General features: G+C 34.2%; 1 long non-coding RNA gene across 1 annotated transcript in view; it reads right to left on the reverse strand.

Moving 5' to 3' along the window:
• The window catches only part of LOC123575111 (uncharacterized), a 185,359-nt gene that overhangs the window by 123,634 nt on the left and 36,136 nt on the right, over positions 1-25,589 (reverse strand). The gene's annotated exons all lie outside the window — the stretch shown is intronic.

Consider the following 25,589-nt stretch of genomic DNA (forward strand, 5'->3'; position numbering starts at 1 on the left):
GTTGTCCTGCTTTGGCCTCCCAGAGTGCTGGGATTACAAGTGTGAGCCACCACTCTTGGCCTGTTTGACATTTTTTAATTATCAAAGTAAAGTTGTGTGATTATCAAAGTTTCACTCTTACCTTTCATTTATATCATTTGTTAGAAAACAAGTAATTTTGTTATCCCATTAGTAATAATGTTATTTTTGAACTATTGATAGTTTATTAATTTTTAATTGTAGGTCCAACTCTGCATTTGAGAGTGCATCCCCACACAGAATGTGTTTCACTCATTCAAATAACAAAGCAGAAGATTATAAAACTAATAGATGAGAGAGTTTAATTATTAAATTTAACATAAAAACTCTAAAATCACTGAGATGAAGCAGAGAACACCATACAAGATAGCAAGTTTTGTATAAACAGTCTCTTTTGTATAGACATTTGGGTTTTGGTTACAGTTGGTCATATACATTTCAAATTATATGCTCAAATATATGTATTTATTGGACATTTATTTATTTATTTATTTATTTATTTTTTTGAGATAGAGTCTCACTCTGTCTCCCCTAGACTGGGGTGCCATGGCACGATCTTGGCTCACTGCAGCCTCCACCTCCCAGATTCAAGTGATTTTCCTGTCTCAGTCTCCGAGTAGCTGGGACTACGGGCATGCGCCACCACATCCAGCTAATTTTGTATTTTTAGTAGAGACAGGGTTTCACCATGTTGGTCAGACTGGTCTCAAACTCCTGGCCTCTGGTAATCCACCCACCTCGGTCTCCCAAAGTGCTGGGATTACAGGCGTGGGCCACCATGACTGGCCTGGACATTTAATATCTCTATTTTTATATAATTTTTGCAAAACATAAAGGACATTCACAAAGGACTAGGCAGAATATTTGGGATGGAAGAAGAGCAGATAAATAGCCTGTGAGCAGATGCTACTGTTGCTGCTATTTTACAGAGGGTGAAATGAAAGATAAGAAAAGCTTCACAGTCTTCTCTTGTTCATACAGCTCTTACCCGTTGTGCTGGGAATTCTTTTCAAGTCTTGTGACTCAAGGTGACCCTTCTTTAGCCTATCTCTAACGACCATCATCTTTCAAGTGACTCTGTCTTTTCAAACGTAGACATAGTCCATTTGGGAGTAAAATTTATTCTTGGACAAAAAATAGAAGTTAAAGAACAGTTATGACTGTTATAGGCCATAGTTTGTATGTGTTTCAGATGTGATTTTGTCTTCATAGGAAATTAGAAAATGTCTGAGTAATGTTGAAAATAATTAAAGCATAAGGTTTACTTAGCATCCAATAAACAGAAGGTTTAAACTGCAAATAGGGGTTGCATGGATTCTAATAAACAATTTTTTTTAGAAATAGTATGTCCCAGGTTTTAATGATCTTTCAGATTAAATTTAGACCTTCTTATAATCTTATTTCAACTAATGATTTATGAGGTCACTTCCTGTTACAGCAGCCATTTCCATAAATGGCAATATTTATGTTTCCAGTATTAAAATCACAACTCTCTTAGTCTAAAGGTACTCAAATTTAACACCAGTTTGCCAGATGAACCCCTGAAATAGCACCTGGCCACCTACCTTCATTTGTAGACCAATAAAATATAGAGCCTTAAAAATGCCATCACCTTGTGTGACTGCACTGAACTGTGAAACCTGGAAGAATATAGAAACCAGAACAGGCTGCTAAAGTGAAGTCATCTTGCTAAATGGACAATTTGTAATAGAGCATTGTACTGAAAGGTCTGCAAGCCTATAGTCTAAAGTCAGTGGGTGTATTTGGGCCCAAAGTGGATCCTGTGTGTGACAAAAACAGCATTATTCCCAACAGTTCAGGGAACCTGATGGATGTTGCTTCTCCCAACTCTGGAAAATTAAAATTGAGGCCCTATGGAAAGGTCTATTCATGCAGCATGTTCTGTTTTTTTTAAGGAATATTATGTATATAGAAAGAATGACCAACACGTGCTTGCTGAGCATGAAGAGCTATCTCTGACTTTATTTTCCAAATTAAAACAAAAAAAAAGTAGTTTAACAGTTTATGTTTCCCTGATCATTGAAAAAAACGTTATCTCAGTTTAAATTCCAAACCGTATTTGACAATATGTTGCTTTTGGTGCAAAGATTACAATTAGATTAAATATCATTACCCAGAAAATCTGGGTGGAATTGTTTATCTAGAACTGGATGCTATGTTGACAGATATAATAGTACATCAAGCGTTTTCAGGAGGTATAAAGGTTTCTTCTTTTTGAATGTGTACTTTATGTTCTTATATGTAATCTATATGATCAAAGTACAGTGGATTTTCACATTTTATTTTTTTAATTGTCATGCAGAAAGATGCATGTGCAAAAAAAATCTCATTCTCAAACATTTGTCTACTCTAAATTTCCAGATGCCTAAAAATCAGACATGTGTTACATTAATTTTTAGATTAAATAATTCTTCCTTTTTGGTAACAAAGAATTCATTTTCCTGAATGGGAAGTATTTGCTCCGATAGTCTTCAGCTGCCATCTTAGATAAACTAAGAATAGAAAAATGAGAACTGCGGTCCCAGCTCTTCCAAATTGGGTTATTCCTCTGGATCGGCCTCTCAGGCTGCAGGAGGAAGGGCCTGAACTGCGTAGTAGTAGTTAATACTTACTGAGTACTTGCTAGGTGTCAGGCAGCACAGCTCCACAAAGCTACTCCTTAGAGTCTCATTTTGTTTTATTTTTTCCACAAAATGGATATCCCATTCCAAAAATCTCATTTTATTGATGAGGAAACTTGAGATGCAAAAAGATTAAATAACTTGTCTAAAACCCTCACAGATAATGAGGAGTGAAGCCTGAACTGGAACCAAGGCAACTAGTCCCACAACCCGTGCAAACCCACAACTTATTCTGCCTGCCCCAGATGCTTTCTAGTTATGAAAAAAATATGATTTTACATTTTGCCTTTGCCATAGTTTATTGTTTAAATCTTTGTGCTTGAATTAAGATTATGTCTTCCCACATCCTCCTGTAGTAAAGTATCTAATTAAAAATGAGCTTGTAAAGTAAGATCACATTAAACCATTAAGCGCTTGTGGTGTTAAGTTAAAGGCAGTTTCCTTTTCTTTTCTTTCGCTCTTCTGGAAGCAAGAACTGACCTGCTTCCTAAACTTACAACTAAGCAAAGAGAAAGGATCTAATGGTTTTAAGAAAAAAATACATAGTTTCTGGAAAAAATTTACAGGAATAAAATGGTCTATTTCAGCATCTAAGCAGCAGGCTAATCAGTGAATTAATTCCTTTCTTGCAAATTGCCTAGTCCAGCATGAGGAGCTACAGAAGTCAAACATTCGGATCATTTTCAAAGCTATATCTCATAGTGAAAATTCTAGCCAAATATATGCGTGTTTGCTTGTGTAATTAATTTTATAGAATAAATTCATGCGAGGTAGATTAATAGTAATTTAGATGGCTCTAAGAGGTTTAAGTACCCCAAATCACATACTCAATTAAAAATATAAGTTCAGTTGAAATTGAGATACTGGCTGGACCTGGTTTTACTCTTAAAAAAAAAAAAAAGAAATGATTATCCCGAACTCTGGTCCTCAATGGCAACATCATCAGCTATTATCTGCTGTAAAGAAAAGTTTCAAATTTCACCAAACTAACATATGTATCATATTTTTCTGCCACTTGCCACCTCTTAAGGGAGAACTCAGCCCATTTCATAGGATGTTTAATGTGTGCTCACAAATAGATTCCATCAGTTCTCCTACAGCACCCAGGTATGTCTTCCCATTCTGCTTTACATCCTCTGATCAGAGTACTTTGCAAACATGCTTATGACTTCCACTTGTCACTGCTGCCTCTGCCAGGAAACTCCCTATGCTATACAGGGTACAAAGCATACTGCCTTCAGTGCTAGTGTGAGGAGCAATGCCTACCTACCATTGTTTTATGATAGCATGTTGACTCAGGTATTCTCATTTGAGGGTACAAATCCCTTTTTCTTCATTTTCAGATGCAAGCCATGAAGCGTTAAATCAGTATCCTTGAATAGCATAGTCCCTATTCCTTTCCAAAATAGCCTCTCTTCTGATTTTCAGTCTATATTTCCTTGACTGTCTTTTTTTTTTTTCAGTCTATTGACCTTTTCCCAAGAATTCTCCTCAGTTCTTTAGCTAAATAGATGACTTCTGGGTACATTAGCACACCAGAAATACACAGGCAAAGACAAATGTTAGCGGTTGACACTTAATGCTTCACATATATTTGCAAAAGTGAAATTAAATCAGCAGAGAAGGCTCTGGTTTAGTTTGTTAAAACTGCCCTTGGCTCATGCCTGTAATTCCAGTACTTTGGGAGGCCAAGAAGTGTAGGTCACGAGGTCAAGAGTTCGAGACCACCCTGGCCAACACCGTAAAACCCCGTCTCTACTAAAAATACAAAAATTAGCTGGGTGTGGTGGCACATGCGCCTGTCGTCCCAGCTACTCGGGAGGCTGAGGCAGGAGAATCACTTGAACCCAGAAGGCAGAGGTTACAATGATCCAAGATCACGCCACTGCACTCCAGCCTGGGGACAGAGCGGGACTCTGTTGAAAAACAAAACAAAACAAAACAAAACTGCCCTTAATTCTGCAACATTTCTGATTATACCAAGTAGCATGGAGTTTAAGAATGACAGATCTGGAGTTGGCATCTGGCAGACTTTGGATTTGCATGCGAGTCCTCCCATGTACAAGTTATACAACTCTACATTAGAGAGTTCACCTCTTGGGGCCCTAGTTTGCTTTTCTGCAAAATGGTATTTAAAATAGTGCCTAGTTCATGCACAGAGATGCTATAAAAATATTGAAAAAAAATCACAATCTATCTGGCATATAGTAATTACTCAACAAATGATATGGATTTAAAACATTATTGCATATTCCAAATTTTAATTTTTCAGAAAAGACATCAAAAGACAACTTGATAATTATTAATCACTCAGTATGTGGCAAGGTTACATGACTGATATATTCACCTAAATGGTCATTTTTAAAATTAATTCTTCATAACAAAACTATGAAGTAAGCATTATTATTCCAATATATCCCTTTGGACATGCAACTTCCACATGGCAAATACCAGTTAGCTTCAATATCAGAATTGTTTTATTCCAAAGACAATTAGTCTTCAGTGAAATAATTGAAAGTTTATTGTTACTGTATTTAATATCAAATTTAGTTCAAAGACAAGTAAAATGAAATAAGATTTCAGAATTCATATCTTGATGAATTGGAAAGGACTCTTCTTAACTCACTTCTGTTTCAGAACTCATATTCCTTCTACTATTTTATCTTCTGTATTCTCCACCATGGGTACAATATACATCTCCAGAACAATGGTCAATGCCATTTTTAATGCCATTCTTAAAGGAAAAAAAATAAATAGTTGTCTTTCCTTTTTTATCCCCAGGAGGTCAGCTGCCCCATGGAGGAAGCAAGATTTGTGTGCATTAGAAATAAATAAACTGTTGGAGATAGGATCTTCTTTGTTGACAAAACAAGTCTTGAAGATAAGACATCAAGGGTTCTAGTTAAATGGTGCAGTGACCTTATCAGAAATCCCAAAGCAGAAAAGTCTGTCAGCAAAATAGCATCAGATCATGGAAACCAAGTACATGGAGCTAATTTTTGACTCTAAAGAAAGCCAAGATTATTTAATAATAATAATGGCACAGTTTGTGAACTATGTGAAGAAAATAAAATATTGAGTTATAGCTTTATCTCCATTATACAACCAAATATATTCTACATGGATTAAGGAATTAAATGTAAAAGTTAAATCAAACCAATAAGTCAAAAAAGAAAAAAATAGAAAAAATATCCATAAAATTTGTTAATTTACAAAATGGTCATAAAATATATTAGCTCAAAACAATGGGAGAATTCATAAAGGATAACTATTATAGAGATTTTCCCATAGAGAGTTCTAAAATTTATGTGACTCAAAAAATACCATAAATAATAGTCAAATAAAAATTTTCAGAAAATATTTGCTCACATAGGGCAAAAGAGCTAATAACCTTAATGTATAAAAGTTCCTTCAAACTAAGTACCGTCTCAGAAGAAAAAAAAATATCAAAGCGGTAATCAAATAATAAAAATTGTAATACCAGGTCTCAATGACTTCTGCATCAGGGAAGATAAAGAAGAACTTTCCCTCTTCCAACAGCTAAGTTCCACTAAAATTCTGGACACCTCCCCCACCTAAAATAAAAGAAAAAAAAATGGAAGACTTCGAAGTATGGAGAAAAGATAGACAAGCCAGGGACCTTGGTCTCAAAGAACAACATGGCAGTGGATTTCCTGGGTTTTCTTTCCCATCATATGTCTCAGACTTGGAAATGAAAAACCAGAAACCACATTGGATGGAGAAAAAGCTCCATTGAAAGACTGCCATCTCCAGCAAAGGAGCAGAAAAAGGGCAGACTATCAAGGCAGAAAACTTTCAGACTGTAACTGCTCTACTCCAACCACATCCAGAAAACAAAACTAAACAAACAAAAAAAACTTGTGGCCACACTTGACCAATAGGAGAAAAGCAATTAAAATGAGAGCAGATTTCTCATCAGAAACTACAGAGGAGAGATGGAAGCGGCACGATATTTTTCAGGTGTCTGAAGAAAAGAACCCTCAACCTAGGCTGACAATCTTGTACCCAGAATGAAATCCTAGTTTCACAATCACATTAGTCCATTCTCACATTGCTATAAAGACCTACTTGGGACTGGGTAATTTATGAAGAAAAGAGCTTTAATTGACTCACAGTTCTGCAGGCTGTACAGGAAGTGTGGCTCGGGAGGCTTCAGTAAACTTAGGATCATGGCGGAAGGCGACGGGGAAGCAGACACATCTTCACATGGCAGAACAGGAGAGAAAGAGAGTCAAGGGGAAGGTGCCACACACTCTTAAACAACCAGATCTTGTTAGAACTCTATCACAAGACAGCACTAGGGAGATGGTGCGAAACCATTAGAAACCACCCCCATGATTCAATCACCTCCCAACAGGGGCCTCCTCCAACGCTGGGTATTACAATTCAACATGCGATTTGGGTGGGGAGACAGAACCAAACCATATCAACAATCCTATACTCAGAATATTCAATCCTATATCCACAATGAAAGGGAAATCGTAATATTCTAAAGCTGAAGAAAAATTAAGATAATTTGTTATCCTATCCAAAAAGTATAGCTAAAGAAAATTCTCTAAACAGAAGGAAAACAAAAGAAAGACACCAGGAAAGGAACAAAATAGAAAAAAATAAATAAAATGGGATTTCCTTCTCCTTTGGGGTTTTCTAAATTATGTTTGATTGTTAAAACTATAACACTGATTTTATTCTAAATTTATGTGGAGATAATATTTAGGACTATTATATAAACACGGGACAGTAAAAGGACATAAAAAAGAGGTAAGGACTGTATATTTCACTTAAACTGAAAAAAATAATGACATCAGCACCTTGTAATAAGTTTAAGTATGAACAATTGTATATTCAGGCATACCCATTTGACCGCACTTCACTGTATGGTGCTTTGCAGATACAGTGTTTTTTTACAAATTGGAGGTTTGTGGCAACTCTGCATTAAGCACATCTACGGGTGCTGTTTTCTTCACAGTGTGTGCCCACTTAGTGTCTTTGTATCAGCATTTTGTAGCAATAAAGTGTTTTTTAACTGAGGTATGTACATGTTTTTACATATAGGCATATGCTATTGCACACTTCATAGACTACAGTGTGGTATAAATATAACTTTTACATGTGCTAGGAAACCAGAAATTTGTGTAACTCATTTTATTGCCATATTTGCTTTACTGTGGTGGTCTGGAACTTGACCTGCAATATCTCTGAGGTATGTCTGTACAATGTAATACCTACAGTGAAACAAGTTATATGAAAGATACATTCAAAATATCATAAGTAAATCAAAATGAAGTTATAGTGACCAGCTTGGGCAGCATGGTGAAACCCTGTCTCTACTAAAAATACAAAAATTAGCTGGGCGTGGTGGCATATGCCTGTAATCCTAGCTACTCAGGAGACTGAGGCAGAAATGTTTGAATCCGGGAGACAGAGGTTGCAATGAGCTGCGATTGCGCCACTGCACTCTAACTTGGGCAACAGAGCAAGAGTCTATCCCCCCCTCAAATATATATATATAAAATGTTCAATTAACCCACAGCAAGATAGGAAAAAAAGAAGATATTGAAAGGAAAAGCAGGGAGAAGAAATAAAGCCTAAAATAAAATGGCAGACTTAAATACTAGCACATCAGTAACTAATTAAATGCAGATATTCTAAAAGCACTAATTAAAAGAGAGTGGCAAATGGATTTTAAAAACATGACAATTATAGAATATTAACAACTCTCTTCAAATATAATGATACAGGCAGGCTGAAATTAAAAGAATAGTAGAAAAATATAAAATTCAGTGATGAATCAGACAAAAATAGAAATGACTAAATTAATTCCAGTAAAGTAGATTTTGTAGCAAAGAAATTACCAGAGAGAGAGAGGAATAGGGTACAATGACAAAAGTGTCAGTCCACTACAAAGACAGCAATGGTAGATGGAGCATGTACCAAGTAATGTAATTGAAAATATGTGAAGCAAAAACTGAGATAAAGAAAAGGAGACACAGACATATCCACAATGATGGATAAAGACTTCATACTTCTCTCAACAACTGATAGAAAAACTAGACATAAAATCAACATGGAGATGAGAACCCAACAATACCATCAACCAACAATCAAACTAACATTTATAAAACATTCCACCCAACATCATCAGAATAAACATTATTTTCAAATGACAACAGAACATGTACCAAAATTAGCCATATTCTGGGCCATAAGACAGACCTCAACAAATAGAAAAGATTTGATATCATACATAGAATATTTTCCAAACATAATGGTATCAAACTCGAAATCACTAACAGAAATAAAACAAAAATATCTCTTCACACTTGGCAACCAGACAACCTATTACTAAATAATCCATGAGTCAAAAAGGAATTATCAAGATAAAGAAAAAAATACATCAAATTGAATGAAAGTTAAAACATGTCAAAATGTGTGGAACACAGTGAAAGCAGTGCTGAGAGGAAAAATTATAGCACTAAGTGCATACATTAGAAAGGAGTTTGAAAAGGCTTAAAACAATAATGTGAGCTTTCACCTCAAAAACCTAGTAAGTGAATAAAAAATAAACCCAAAACATGATAAGTCATTAGGGAATTGCAAATTAAAACAACAATGAAATACCTTTATGCAAGCATTAGAATGAATGCAAATCCAAAAACTGACAATACTAAATGCTGTTAAGGATGTGGAACAATAGGAACTCTCATTCATTGCTAGCAATAATGCAAAAATTGTACAGCTAGTTAAGGAGATCATTTGGTGGTTTCATATGAAACTAAACATAGTCTTACCACACAATCCAGCAACTGCCTACTTAGGTATTTATCCTGATGAGTTGAAAATTTATGTTCACACAAAAACTTGCATATGAATGTTTACATCAGTTTTATTCTTAATCACCAGAACCTGAAAGCTAACCAAAATATTTTTTAGTAGATGAATAAACTCTAGTATATCCATACAGTGGAATATAATATAATTGTAGATAATATTAATGAACTATATAATAAAAATTTTATAAGAAATAATGAATTATGAAGCCATGAAAAGACATGAAGGAATATTATGTACATATTGCTAAGTTTAAAAAGCCAGTATGAAATGAAAAGGCTCCATATTATATAATTCCAACTGCATGACAATCTTGAAAAAAGCAAAACTATGGAGACCTTAAAAAGATCTGCGGTTTCCAGAAGTTGAGGTGGGGTGGCAGGGAGGACAGGAGGGATAAATAGATGGAACATATGAGATTTATAGGATGATGAAACTGTGCTGTGTGGTGGATATAAGGCATGCATTAGTCAAAACCTATAGAAGTGTCCCACACAAAAAGGAAACCTTAATGTAAACTACTGACTTCACTTAACAATAATGTAATAATATTGGCTCATTAATTGTAACCAATGGATCATTCTACACTATGCAAATTGTTAATAGAGGAAATAATGTGGGAGTGGGAGAGTATTATCCGCACAATATTTTTGCTCTAAAATTTTGAGGTAGATTTGTACCTAATTTGTTGAGAGGTTTTATCATAAAGGGATGTCACATTTTGTCAAATACTCTTTCTGGCTTATTGAGATGGTCATATGATTTTTACTCTTTATTCTATTAATATGTTACCTTTATGATTTGCATATATTAAACCATTCTTGCATCCTTGGGATCGATCTTACTTGATCATGGTGAATAATCTTTTTAATGTGCTATCGACTTTTGTTTGTTAGTATATTGTTGAGTATTTTTGCATCTATGTTCATTAGCAATATTAGCCTGTTTTTTTCTTTTTTATTGAAAGCTTTCCCTCTAAGATTTGGAACAAGACAAGGATGCCCATTTTCACAACTCCTTGACATAGTAGTGAAAGTCGTTTCTAGATCAATTAGGCAAAAGAAAGAAATAAAAGACATCTAAATAGGAAAGGAGGAAGTCAAATTGTCCCTGTTTGCAGATGACATAATCTTACACATAGAAAACTCTAAAGACTCCACCAAACAATGGTTAGAACTAATAAACAAATACAGTAAAGATGCAGGATATAAGATTAATATAAAAAAGCAGTGTTTTTATACACCAATAGTGAACTATCTGAGAAACAAATGAAGAAAGTAATTCCATTTACAGTTGCTACAAATAAATAAATACCTACGAATAAATCTAACCAGGGAGGTGAAACAGCTCCATAATGAAAACTATGAAACACATTAAATCAGTTGAAGGGGATAAAAATTAATGGAAAGATATTTCATGCTCGTTTGGAAGGATTAATATTATTAAATGTTCATACTACTTAAGACAATCTACAGATTCAATACAGTCCTTATCAAAAATTCCCATGTCATTCTTCACAGAAATAAAAAAGAATGATCCTAAAATTTGCATGAAATAACAAAAGACCCCAAATAGCCAAATCAATCTTGAGCAAAAAGAACAAAGCTGTAGATGCACACTACCCAATTTCAAAATCAAATCTGTAGTAACCAAAACAGCATGGTATTGGCATAAAAATACATACACAGATCAATGGTATAAAATAGAAAGCTCAGAAACAAATCCATGTATTTACAATGAATTGATTTTCAATAAAGTTGTCAAGAACACACAATGGGACAATAAATGGTGCTGGGAAAACTGGATATCCACATGCAAAAGAATGAAACTTAACCCTATCTCTCATCATATACAAAAATCTACTCGAAATAAAGACTTAAATATAAGACTCAAACTATACAATTAATAGAAAAAAAGGATGGGAATACTACAGGGTATCAGTCTGGACATGGATTTTTTAAACAAGACCTGAAACAGCAAAAACAAAAATAAACAAACAAGACAACATCAAACTAAAAAAGTTCTGCACAGCAAAGGAAAAAATCAACAGCATGAAGAAGCAACCATAGAATGAGAGAAAATATTTCCATGTTATATACCTTACAAAGGGTTAATACCCAGAATTTATACTCAATGGCAAAAACAAGTAATTCAATTTAAAAGTAGACAAAAGACCTGTTTAGACATTTCTTCAAAGAAGACATACAAATGGCCAACAAATTTATGAAAAATGCTCAACATCAGTAACCATCAAGAAAATGCAAATCAAAACCACAATATGATATCACCTCACCCCAGTTAAAATGGCTATTATGAAAAAACAAAAAATAACAATGCTGTTGAGGATGTGGAAAAATGGGAAAGCTTATAGATTGCTAGTGGGAATGTAAATTAATACAGCCCTTATGGAAAACAGTAGGACATTCCTCAAAAAATTAAAAACAGATTTACCGTATCACCCAGCAATCCCATTACTGGATATATATCCTAAAGAAATATAATCAGTATGTCAAAAAGAGATCTCATGTTTATTGCAGGACCATTCACAATATCCAAGATGCAGAATCAAGCTAAACACCTACCAGTTAATAAATGGATAAGGAAAATGTGGTATATATACACAATGGAACATTATTCAGCCATACAAAAGAATAAAATTGTGTCATTTTGCAACATGGATAAGCCTGAAGGACATTATGTTAAGTAAATTAAGTCAGGCACAGAAAGACAAATACCCCGTGATCCCACTCATATGTAATACCTAAAAAAATTGATCTCAAAAAAGTTCAGAGTAGAATAGTTGTTACTAGGGAGTTGGGAGAACACAGGGAAAGGGGAGATGGGGAGAGGCTGGTCATTGGGTACAATGTTACAGCTGGATAAGAAGAATAAGTTCCATTACTTTATAGCACAACAGGGTGACTATAGTTAACAATAACGAATTATATATTTCAACTAGTGAGAAGAGAGGTTTTTGAATGTTCTTATAATGAAATGGGCCAGGTGCACTATGAGAGACTTGAGGGTTGCTTAAGGCAGAGTTCAAGATCAGTCTGGGCAACATAGCAAGCCACCATCTTGGGTCTATTGGTATGCACCTGTAGTCCCAGCCACTCAGGAAGCTGAGGTGGGAGGATCCCTTAAGCCAGGAAGGTTGAGGCTGCAGTGAGTTATGATCATGCTGCTGCACCCTAGCCTGGGCAACAGAGCTAGACCCTATCTCACAAACAAACAAAGATACAATACATGTTTAAAGTGATGGATATGCTAATTATCACCATCTGATCATCACACTGTGTATATATATGGCAACATTACATTGTACTACATGTAAATATGTGCAATTATTTTTTGTCAGAAAAGAATAAAGATGTGTTGTCAAAACATGTGAAGATAAATAAAAATATAATCTACTAAGTAAAAAGACTGAAATTAATTAAAATTCACATACATTCATAATTAGAAGCTCAAATAATGAAATAGAGGATAATTTTCTCATCTTGACACAAAGTAACAACTGAAAAGCTACAACTAACATTATACTGAGTGGGGAGAACTGATACTTTCCCCCAAAGATCACCTACAGAAAGAGGATGTTAACTCTCACCACTCTTAGTTAACTTAGTGCTGGAAGTTCTGGTAAGTACAATAAGGCAAGATAAAGAAAGTTAAAAGACTACAGATCAGGATGTAATGTATAAAATAATCCCATTTGCAGATGGCACAATGTCCTCTACACAGAAAATTCCAATGAATCTACGAAAATCTTGTACAAACTGCCAACTAATAACTAATCAGCAAGGTCACAGGACAACAAATACGCAAAAATTAATTTTAATTCTACATATTTGCAATAAACACATGGACCCCAAAACTTAAAATACAATACAATTGTAATCCCTCAAAAATAAATAAGAATGTAGGTACAAATCTAACAAAGCATTTACAGAAATTATATATTGAAATTATATAATGCTAATGTATTAATTTCCTTTTGCTGGCTTAAACAATATAGTGGCTTAAACAATACAAGCTTATCAGAGCTCTAGAAGACATGTGTCTTCAATATGTTTCATGAGACCAAAATCAATGCATTGGCAGGCATGGATTCCTCCTGGAAGCTCTTTGGAAGACTGCATTTCTTTGCCTCTTCCAGCTTCTAGGGGCTGCTTCCATTCCTTGGCACCTGGTCCCCAGCTAGCAGTTTCATCACTCTGATCTCTGCTTCCATAGTGACATCTAATTCTCTATATCCTCTGCCTCCCTCTTTCACTTAAAGAACGTTTATAACTACATTGGACCTACAAGAATAATCTAGGATAATCTCACCATTTCAACATCCTGACTTAATCAGATCTGCAACGTCCTTTTTGCAACGTAGTTAATTATTATTCACAGGTTGCAGGGATCAGGACATGAACATCTCAGAGTGGCCATCATTCTGTCTACCAGAGCTAATGAAAAGTAAGAGCGGTTTTACGTAAATAAAGAGCTATACCATGTGTTCATGGTTTGACAGGCTGGGCATGGTAAAAGTGTCAGTCTCTTCCAAATTTGATACATAGGTTTAACACAATTTCAATCAAAATCCCAAGAAGAATTTTTACAGATACAGACAAGATTCTTCTAAAATTTATATGGAAAGACAAAGAAACAAGTATAGTTAAAACAATGTTGGAAAATAAGAATTTATCTACCTAAGTTCAAGGTTTATTATATAACTACACTAATCAAGACAACATGGTTTTGGAAGAAGAACGCACACATAGATAAATTTAACAGAATAGAGAAATCAAAACTAAATCCATCCAAATTTGCCCACCTGTGAAACTTTCAGAAAGGAGAAAATCTTTAGAACCAAGTGACAAAAAGAGTTCTTACACTGACATAAAAATATGATCCTTAAAAATTAATAAATTGGACCTCAAGATCATTAAAAACTTTTGCTCTGTGAAAATGGCTATGAGATTATGAGGGTAAAAATATAAGTACAGATGGGGAGAAAATATTTGCAAACCACAAAGAGAGTAAATTTTTGTTATTTTAAGCCACTAAATTTGTGGCAATTTGTTATGGCAGCAATAAAATACTGATACAGTCTCCTTGAGAAACAGTGCCATATCAGGGGCTTAATTTTGTTCTCTCCTGACTCCTTGGACATTCAGAGGCAGCGGTAGCCAGATTGGCCTCGGAGAATGCTAGCTAGAGGGAAACTAGTTCTTACAGAGAAAGACTAATTCACTTCTTCAGTCTCTGATTATTCAGAGGTCTCTGCAGAGCCATCATCTTCAGGGACATCCATTCAGATGCCCCTCTTATATTTTAGGATTCCAGGTTTTTCCATTGAGGATCCTGATGATGGCAGAACAGACCTGTCTTGGCTGAGTATTTTTTTAAAAATCTCTCTGTAGATTTATGAATCTATCAGATCTACAATATGGTGCTATAAATAATGGTCCATTTATCAGCTACTAAAGAGGACCTGTGGCTCTAAATACTTAGCCTTTAATGATTGTTAAATTTTTCCATATCTGAGTATTCCCCTGCAGAGCATCAACACTGCTTAGCAATAGTCAGTCAACACTGCTATGTTTGTAGTTGTTGCTCCCTTCTCCCTCTATCTCTTTCATATTCCTGGTTCCTTACACCTGCCACAGTATTTTCTTCCATAGAAGCATTTTTCCTGGTCATCCTTGGTGCAATATTTAGCACTTTGTGCCAGGGACTCTGTGTGCCACACCCACTACTTAGGGTGGTATCTTTACTCAGCAGGCTGTGATGGGCCAGTCCCAAATCCCCATTTTACTATTTGTTTTCTCAGACCTCTCCTGGTACCACTTGTGCTACTCGAGGTCTGCTGAGAAGTGCAAGATATTTATTAGGAGAGGGAGAAGGAGAAAAATGGAAGAGTCTTCAGATCATGAAGTAGATCTGATAACCGAGGAAGAAGGAAGGGAAAGAAAGATTAAAGAGGAGGAGCTTGGACTGAAGCACCAATCTAAGCAAGGGTTGGCCTGGCTAGTGAGGGATCCCCAGACAAATGCCTGCAGGCGTCCTCCATCTCATTGGAGTGAATCTGTCTTAGTAGCCATCCCACTGTGTTCAGTCATTAGCAGCCAGCAGGCCCCCAGACGAAACATAGCCTTGGTGCAAATGCAGTGGTTGATCGAGAGGGACTGCAGCTGGGGGCATCATTTATGGTCCCAGCAGGAAATGTGAAAGATGCATTTTCAGTGTCCCCATAGGCAACTGTCCTGGGAAGTTTTTCTCCAAGTGCTAATTCAGACATCCAGATTCCTTCTACCAAATCCCCATTACCTCTTCAGAGTCTCCCCTTCAGAGACATGGCTCATTCAACTGATCCATCAGGTGTTCTGTGTTAGGACACCAAACAGCAAAGGGAAAAGTAGATTTTATGGGAGACTTTTTAGGGACCAGGACTGAAAGTGGTAAACGAATTCTACACACATTTTATGACCCAAACTTGCTAAATATCCCCTTCTAAGCACTTTTGCTGAAGACACAATGGTGTCTCTGCCACATGGGAGAACCTAAATGTTACTCATATGTATGATAGCTCGGCTATGTTGTTGCTGTTCATGCTGTGTTGTCTAGCTTATATTTGTTCTTATGCATGGAACTGGGTGAATCCTGTATTTGAGTCTCAAGACTAGTACTACAGAACAGAGTATTTTAGTCTTCTTTATCTCAATCCTAACCCATCCTCTCTATCTTTCATGAGGGCCATCTTCCAACATTAAGACAGCAAGTGTGTTCTTTCCCTAGGAGCAATTCTGTTTCCAGTCATTAAACTAGCATTTTTGATTTCTCTCTAGCATATGTACATATTTTTAATGGAAATATTCTGGAGCAGTATACCAAAATATGTTGACATAAGACTTTTGTGGGTGTCAAGAGTCTCTTAACTCTTTTTATTTTCATATTTATATTTTATACAATATTATACATCTTTCTATAATAAATTTTAATTATATATTTATAAGAAAAAATAATTATAATAATTGAAGCCTAAAAGATGCTGTCTCTTTTAAAAATCTGAAATTAAAAATTTCAGGCATTTATAAATGCTTGAATTTTCAAATATATGTTACATATACCATCCTTGAGGAGTCCACCTGAGATAATCATTTCTCTAAAATTCATAATCTCTTCTCTACTTTAAATCAAATCAGTAAAAAACTACAAAATTCAGTTCTCCAGCAACTTTTTTTTTATTTCAGCGATTAATTCATTTATTTGTTTAACCAGTACTTATTGATCTCTTGACTATGTATTTGAAACTCTTTTAGACCCTGGTCATAAACACAGTAATGACTATTGTACTCATGGTCACATACAATAGTCATGGGCCACCATGGAATGGTGTAGATACACAATAGTTATCAGATAGTGATAAGAGCTATAAAAATAAGGGATGCAGCCAGGCGCAGTGGCTCATGCCTGAAATCCCAGCACTTTGGGAGGCCAAGGTAGGTGGATCACAAAGTCAGGAGTTTGAGACCAGCCTGGCCAACATGGTTAGACCCTGTCTCTACTAAAGATACAAAAAGTTAGCTGGGCGTAGTGGTGTGCACCTGTAATGCCAGCTACTTGGGAGGCTGAGGCAGGAAAATCGCTTGAACCTGGGAGGTGGAGGTTGCAGTGAGCCAAGATCGTGCCATTGCACTCTAATCTGGGCAACAGGGCAAGACTCTATCTCAAAAATAAATAAATAAATAAATAAATAAATAAATAAATAAATAAATAATGTATCAACATTTTAATACTATGTTTATTACTGTCCTTTTTTAAATAATAATTTCAATTTTTATTTTAGATTCAGGGGATACGTGTGCAAGTTTGTTACATGGGTATATAGTGTGATACTGAGGCTTGGGGCACAAAAGATCCCATCACCCAAGTAGTGAGCATAATACCTAACAGGTAGTTTTTCAGCTGTTGCCCTTCTCCCTCATTCCTCTCTCTAGTAGTCCCCAGTGTCTATTTTCCCCATCTTTATATCCATGTATACCCGATACTTAGCTCCCACTTATATGTGAGATGTGGTATCTGGTTTTCTGCTCCTGCAAACTTGCTCAGGATAATGCCTCCAGCTACATCCATGTTGCTGCAAAGGGCATGATTTCATTCTTGTTATGGTTGCATAGTATTCCATGGTGTATATGACCACATTTTCTTTAAAATGGTGGTATTTCTTCAACTTCTGGTTAAATTACTTAACATTCAAGAGGACACAAATTTGTAGCAATTTAGGTATGGAAGCAAAGCTATGCTTGACCAGATTCTAAAAGCAGTCAATTTACTTTACCATCAATTACAATAAAGAAATAACATTTGTGATCTGAAATAATGGTTAAGTAAAAATCAGTAAGAAATGTTGAAGCATCTGAGTATCTGCTTATAGCGCTCTGAAAATCAGGAAGTACACCAAATGTAAAAACCATTCAATTCAAGCTTCTCTTTGCCTCAATGCACATACACTTCAAGAAACTTTTCAAGATGGCAACAAACGTACTGTCTCCATCCACTTTTCCAGATTAGCATCTTTCTGTCTTTCATCTATTTTAAAACTAAAATGGAGAACTAAGACTTGAGGTAGACTGAAACAGGTTGTAGATCATGGTATTCTGGAAGACAAGGCTCCCAGTGAGATGTGTTAAAAACAAGAAAGCATTGTCTGCTGAGGAACAGTTTATAATGAACCACATAGTTTTACCAAGTATCTAATATTGCACCCCTAGATTCTCTGGCAAAGGAAAGGTGAATTCTTGCAGTGCTCCCAAGTATAATGAAGGAAGCTAGTGGCCATTCATATCTATGTGTCTTCAAACATTATATCTGGCTAGTTATGTTTACTTTTTTGTGTGCCAGTATCAGTCAGAGTTCAACTGGAGAATCAGGACTAGGAGATAATGATAGGTAGACAGAGACAGATAGATAGTTGATAGGTAGGTGGATACATAACAGACAAATTGCAAGGATTTACATGATTGTGGGAGATGACCAAACAATCTGTGAGAAAGTTTTCTGCACAACTATTGCTGGAGCTTGATGTCCACAGGGCAGGTAGAGCAGAAGGGAAGATGAACACGAAATGGAGCAGACCAAGCACAACCTGGACCCACATCAGTATGGACTGAGGCCCGTGTTAGTTCTTGTTGCCACTGACCAGGGTGATGTGAGATAATGCAGAAGCCAAAACCGTTTGTCATGGGGCTAACTAAGCACACACACCTGGCCAGACATTGCCTCACACCAGTGAAGTGAGTTAGCAAGCAAGTATCATTGGTGAGCTCCTACCTTTTCCTAGTTACTCATTTATTATATTAAATTTTCCCTATTGAAGTTACCAGCGTGGTCTCTGTCTCCTAACTGGACCCTGACTGATTTATGTAGTTTCTTCATTTCAAGGTTAGATACAAATAAAAAATTCTTTCTGCAGATAAATGGATAAATAAGTGTGCGTATGAATTTCTACAACATAAGCCAAAATTCTGCAACACAAAAGAACAGAAATTCACTGAATGATAGAGAAGGGGGGGGGTGCTCATTTGTATTATTGATGTAATCTAGTAAACAGAAAAATAAATTTAAAAATACAAGAATAGAGAAACACATTATTCATACAAAAAAAGATCATGGCATAAAAATGAACAAAAAAGAGGGTAGGTCCCAAAATAAGTAGGTAGAGATAAAAAGGCTGTAAGTTTAAAAGAAAATGTAGCAAACTGAATATGAGTAGAAGCAGGAAGAAAAATAAGAGGAATTTGGGCAATTTTTTTTAAATGCCAAGATTTATAAATGAAAGGAGCAGAATTAAAATGTTTTATATACAGACTGAACTGATTCTGAAAAAAACTTGTTCATTGATATAATTGAGAAGTTCTTGCCAAACGCAGGTAAAAGAACAATAACGTGTTTAATAATAAAGATCACAGAAGATCAAAGATTAAATATAAAGAAACTGTATTTTTAATGAAAACAAAATAATCAGAGACATGTTAAAATTTTTTTGAGCTAAAAACTATAAAGTCTATACTGTTCTAGCAAAGAATAATTATGAGAGAGTGAAAAATAGACTTGTCCTGGAACTAGGTGCCAAATGAATACAAAATTGTAAGAGATTTGAAGAGAAACGTTTTACAATCCAAGAATCCTGAATTCAGAGGAGTTATTACTCATGTGGAAAAATCTTAGCAACACAAGTGCTTAGAAATATAAAACACATTTACCCTTTTTATAAAAAAGCACTACTCTAGCTAACTGAAAGATTAATTATAATTAAAACTCAGAAATAGGGGAAGGATAATATGAAATGACTGATTATTACATTTGAGAACAAAAAACATACTTTTTGGAGTAGTTAAAAGTTTCAATATAAATTTGAAAATAAACTGCCCACAAGAACTTAATTTAGGAAACTGTTATTCTTATCACTTCCTTCCTCCTCATCAGTGTTAAATGAGCATATTTAGGAAAATGGAAATATGAGGGGATAAAGAAAGTAAAGCGAGCTAAGTTCAATGACTTCTCATACGTAGAGCAGATTTAAAACACAGGTATTTTCACTTTGGTAATTAGATAAATATAAGTCCAAGTGTGTTTTTGAAAATGTAGTAGTAAAAATCTAAAAGTTAAAAATAAGATATCTTATATTCAAATCATCACCAACGGTTAAAGCAAACTAAACACAGTCATCATAGCAATAGAGAGAAAACAAAATAAATTAGCGAAGAACATGGTAAAATAACAGAAATAAAAAAGCAAGTATATCTGCTACAACATTAAGTGTCTTCTGATGTTATGACATTAAATTGTTAAAATGCCTCCATAAAAGGGAAAGAAAGTTAGATTTGCTTTTTAAAATTCTAGTGTATGAATCTTAGGAAAGACATAAAGTAAAATAACAAAAATAGTTAAAGAAAAATATAGAGTACTACATAACTTACAAGTTTTTAAAAATTGGTAATATCTCACAATAAAATAATTTAAGAAGAATGAAATTAATAAATAGATATCATTCTTAATGCTTTTGAAAAAATTAGATGGTGGAGTAAAATTAAGACAAAAGCAAAATTAAAAATAATCAGTAAATTTAAAATGTTTAATACTTCTAAGTAAAAATGCTTAAAGTTAAAAAGATGCTAATAATTTTAAAGATACAAATCATGTGAAAAGCATCAAAAATATAATTTTGTTTAAATAGAATAAAAAGCAACGGGAAAATCTGAATGATTGGAAACATAATTTTTAAAAATTTAAAATAACACGTATAGTAAAGATCAAAGATATTTAATTGGTATTTCTTTTTAAATCTCACATTAGAAATATATGTTATTTTTAAAAATTCATAATATAAAAACGTTTTAAAATGTCCCTTAACAGAAAATCATAAGCTCTTCTCATGTGTAAATTTGAATTGCAAAAATGTTTGGTAATGTGTTTTAAAATTTATATAAAAGAGTAAATCATGTAAAATAACCAGTTTTTCTTAACAAATACAGTGTCAATCTGATATTAGAAGACCATTATTATACTAAATCATTTCAATAGAAATTTCAATAAGAGCTAAGTTTAAATATTGATCTGCCAAATTTAATTGCTGTGTACTTCAGCAATTACTTTAGCCACTGTGATTTTCTTATTGACATTTGTAAAATGGGAATGCTATTTTTTATCTTTCTTTTGACGGTAAAATTAAGAAATATTATAGCACACAAAATATGTATTAAATACTCAGTACAGGGTAAGAGCTCAACAAAAAGTTGCTGTTGTTATATATTAGACAAAAATCATCTCAATGTGTTATAAGAATTAGCCAACAAAATGAAAAAAATGCCCTCCAACCAACTTAAGAAACTCAAGATTTATATCAAAAGGATATTTTATTAATATAAAAATATGTAATTTACACTAACAGTTATCATCAGCAAATTTAGGGCACTAGACTCCAGTCTTGGAAATTCAGATCAAAATTTAGATAGACACAGAACCATTGCTACTAACTTTATTTTAAAGATAGACACACTTTTCAGAGTTGCATTTACTGGTTTTTACGAACTAAATCTATATATATTTACATTTAATTTTATTCATTTTTCTCACTCTTTGGAATAGATGTATATTACAATTACTAAGACTGCAGACAGTACCAGAAAATCACTGAAATCAGAGAATAGGGTTGTCTTGTATTTATTTCTACATTAAAAATAGAATACATATTTATTTAGATATTCAAGTAATATCTAATACACAAATAATAATGATAATGTAAATGTTAAATAAATTGAACATTTATATAAATAATGCATAAATACTATTAAAATTAAAACTATGTCTGAGTATTGAGAGTAAGAAAATGGAAATATCTCTTGACTTACGAACTCTGTATAGAAAGAAGAATTTCAGCACAAAATACAAACAATTGAAAACAATCACATGAATATCTTAACTTGAAAAATATAATAACTGAATTTAGAATTCACTGAAATTGATTAGCAGTTGTTTAGACATAGCTAAAAAGAGTATGAATAAACTGAAAAAAAAATGATTAAATAAATAATCCAGACTAGCTTGTAACGGAAAATTTAAAAAGGATAGTAGACAAAAGTGCATAAGAAACAAAGAGGGTATTATAAAAGGCCTAAAAATATGTGCACTTGTAGTCCTAGGAGGAGGACAAGAATGGAATAGAAGAAATATTTAGTGATGAGGAAATCAAATTCCAGATTCAAAAAGCACTACATATTTCAATAAGGATTTTTCTAACATAGTGGGGGGGAAAGCACACCAAACTATAATGAAGTAAACAAAACTGAAAACAAAAGACAAAGAAAAATCCTAAAAGCTGCCAGAGAAATACAGTGTAATCTCTTCAAAGGAGGAAATAGTGTAGTCTCTTCAAAGGAGGAGCAAAGACAGCTGATAATAGAAAAAAGTAGAAATCAAAAGGTAACAGTATAATCAAAATCCTAAAAGAAAATAACTTCTGAGAATTTTACGGCCAATGAAACTGTATTTCATAAATGAAGTTAAAAGAAAAATATTTTTAGACAAATCAAAACAGAAAATTCATTACCATAAACTTACTCTAAAGGAAATATTGAAGCATGTTCTTTAGTCAAAAGAAGTGATTCCATCTGGATTTATCAGGAATGCAGGAGTCATTGGAGTTATATTATAAACCACGTTATTGGTGATATTATGAATTTCTTCTTACATTTAACAGTTTTTGCTTTATATACTTTGATGCCATATTATTCAGAGCATAAAGATGCATGGTTGTTTTATGCTCTTGTAAATTTCATCTTCTAACACTGAGTTAGATGCTCAATCCAATTAAATGCTTTTTCACTTAGAATTGTATTTGATCAGTTATTGCCATAACCACTCCTAATATTTATATAATTTATTTTTGTTCAGTCTTTTAGGGGTGGTTTGTGATGTCTCTCCAGTAAAAAATAAAAAAAGTTCTGACTTTTTAAATTACATCTTAAAAATTATGCCTTTTAATGTACTTAACCCATTCAATTTATTGTGCTTTCTGATACATTTGACTTGTCTGTCATCTTACTGCATGTTTTCTAGTTACTATATACATTTTTCATTTTTCTATTGGTAGTTGATTGGTCAATTTATTTGATTACTTTTATAATCTTATGGGTTGGAAACTATATATGCTTCTTTTAAGATTCTACCCAAACTTTTTTACAAATACATTTATCTTTTCATATCAAGGATTAAACTATATCTACATTCTTCTCTATCGAAACAAGACATTCAGCATCCTATTTCCTACCTTCCCTAACATACTTCATTGAAATCATGTTGACATTTAGCACCAGGTTGGTTTCATTTGTTTGTATTTTCTTTTTTTTTTTTTTTTTTTTTTTGAGACGGAGTCTCACTCTGTCACCCAGGCTGGAGTGCAGTGGCCAGATCTCAGCTCACTGCAAGCTCCGCCTCCCGGGTTCACGCCATTCTCCTGCCTCAGCCTCCCGAGTAGCTGGGACTACAGGCGCCTGCCACCTCGCCCGGCTAAGTTTTTGTATTTTTAGTAGAGACGGGGTTTCACTGTGTTACCCAGGATGGTCTCGATCTCCTGACCTCGTGATCCGCCCGTCTCGGCCTCCCAAAGTGCTGGGATTACAGGCTTGAGCCACCGCGCCCGGCCTGTATTTTCATAATGTTTCTGCCTTTTGGAGAATTTTTTTTTCTTTCACACTGTATTAAAATTCAGAGTTACAATGGCAGAAAGTATTTTTCTACCTCTAATTTTTTTTTACTCTCCCCTTTTTTTATATTACATATCCCTCTGTCTTTTGTTCAGAGACAGTGAATATGTAATTTTTAAAATGCTAGTACGTTTGAAATAGTATTTTATATTTTACGCATATGTATTGCTTTGCTTTAGCACTTCAGGACATATTTTCTTTCTCTCTCTGTATTGTGAGTTTCCTGTAAGAAGTCTGATGAGACTAGCAAGGGGCTGGCTGTTTGGTTATTCCCTTAATTCTCATAGCTTAGAAATTTCTGGAGGTCTGCTTAGCATTCTATGTGAAGGTGTGAGTTTTCATAATATCAATGCAATGTTTTATATCTTGCCTTAATTATTTCTTTCCTCCAATCTCTTTCTAACCTTGTTCTGAAGTCCCTACTAGGTGGATAATAGATATGGCTTTCCCGTTACCAGTATGTAGTAATCTTGCTTTTTTCTGATACTTTGCCTCTGGTGTTTTGCTCTACCTTCTGGGATACATCCTTTTCCATCAATTTCTAACTCAGTCTTCAACCATAGCCTATTATTCTTCAGCCTTCTTATTACATTTTTAATTCTGATCATCATATTTTAATTTCTAATACATATTTTGTAGTCGTTGATTACTCTTTTTAATAGCAGTCAGGTCATATTTTGTGAATGTAAAATCCTTCAGTTTTTCCTTGAGGTGTAAATCAGATGTTTTCATTCTTTATTTTCTATTTTTGTTTTTTTTCCTCTTACTATTATCTCTATTTCTTCTTGGGTCATTGCTCCAATTTCAACTTTATTCTTGTTCATATTTTGGCCAGAAGCATCTCTGGCTGTTTCACTTCTCTGATTTCCAGGGTAGTCTCTCTTTTCTTGGACCTTCTGACAATTACCCCATACTTAATTCTTCTGCTAGAGACCTCTGTGAAATTGCTGTCTCCAAGGTCCACATTTTTCTGGAGCTTTGATTGAAAGCACTAATCTCACCTCTGTAATGGGTCCCTCCTCTCTCTCTCTCTGTCTCTCTCCTCTCAAAGTTTGTTCATTGCCTTCTATCTCTCAGGAATATCTCAATGTTTCTGACCCATTGATGATATAATTCCCCACTCTGCCACTATTATGAATAAATTTCTTAATAACTAATTTCTATCTTGACTTTTAAATGGGATTTTGGTAGTGAGTCATGAGAAGTAAAAACACAAGAATTTCATTAGCCAAACTGAACCAAATATTTTGATTGCTTCTTTTTCTAGAAAAGTCTTATTTACATATCACCTTCAGAATAATATATGTAAAACCGAAGTACAGTTGCTGCATTTCCTGGAAGAGAAAGCATTTTTTCTTCTGGTTAGTCTTGAGGGCGTAAGAAAGAAATCTAGGAATATAGGATGTACATATTTAAGTTTATCTTCAGGGTAGAGACGACTCTTACAAGAAAACATTGGAAGCTTAGATAACTTGATATCTTTGAGTTTGGGGGAGTCGAAAGTTATTTTTATTTGCTTATTTTTCCTTTGTGTGGCCAGAACTCAGTTGAATATAAATTGATGTAGTTTTTTTTGTAAAAAAAAAAAAATGACAATCAATATACTTTACTTTAGAAAATAATCTAGAACATGAATAGAAAAATATTCCTACTAGAAATAAATCAAACTATGTAGTTGTTAAGGTTTTCTCTTTGATTTTACTCTATTTCCCACTATTTTTGGTGCAATAAGCTCCATTGTAAAAGGTTCAGCTTTCTGAAATACAAAGTGAAATTAATAGTGATATACATCGCTGGTGGAGACCCTGAGTATCAGCACCAC

The sequence above is a fragment of the Macaca fascicularis genome, chromosome 8, assembly GCF_037993035.2.
Source record: "Macaca fascicularis isolate 582-1 chromosome 8, T2T-MFA8v1.1".
Taxonomy (NCBI): Eukaryota; Metazoa; Chordata; class Mammalia; order Primates; family Cercopithecidae; genus Macaca; species Macaca fascicularis.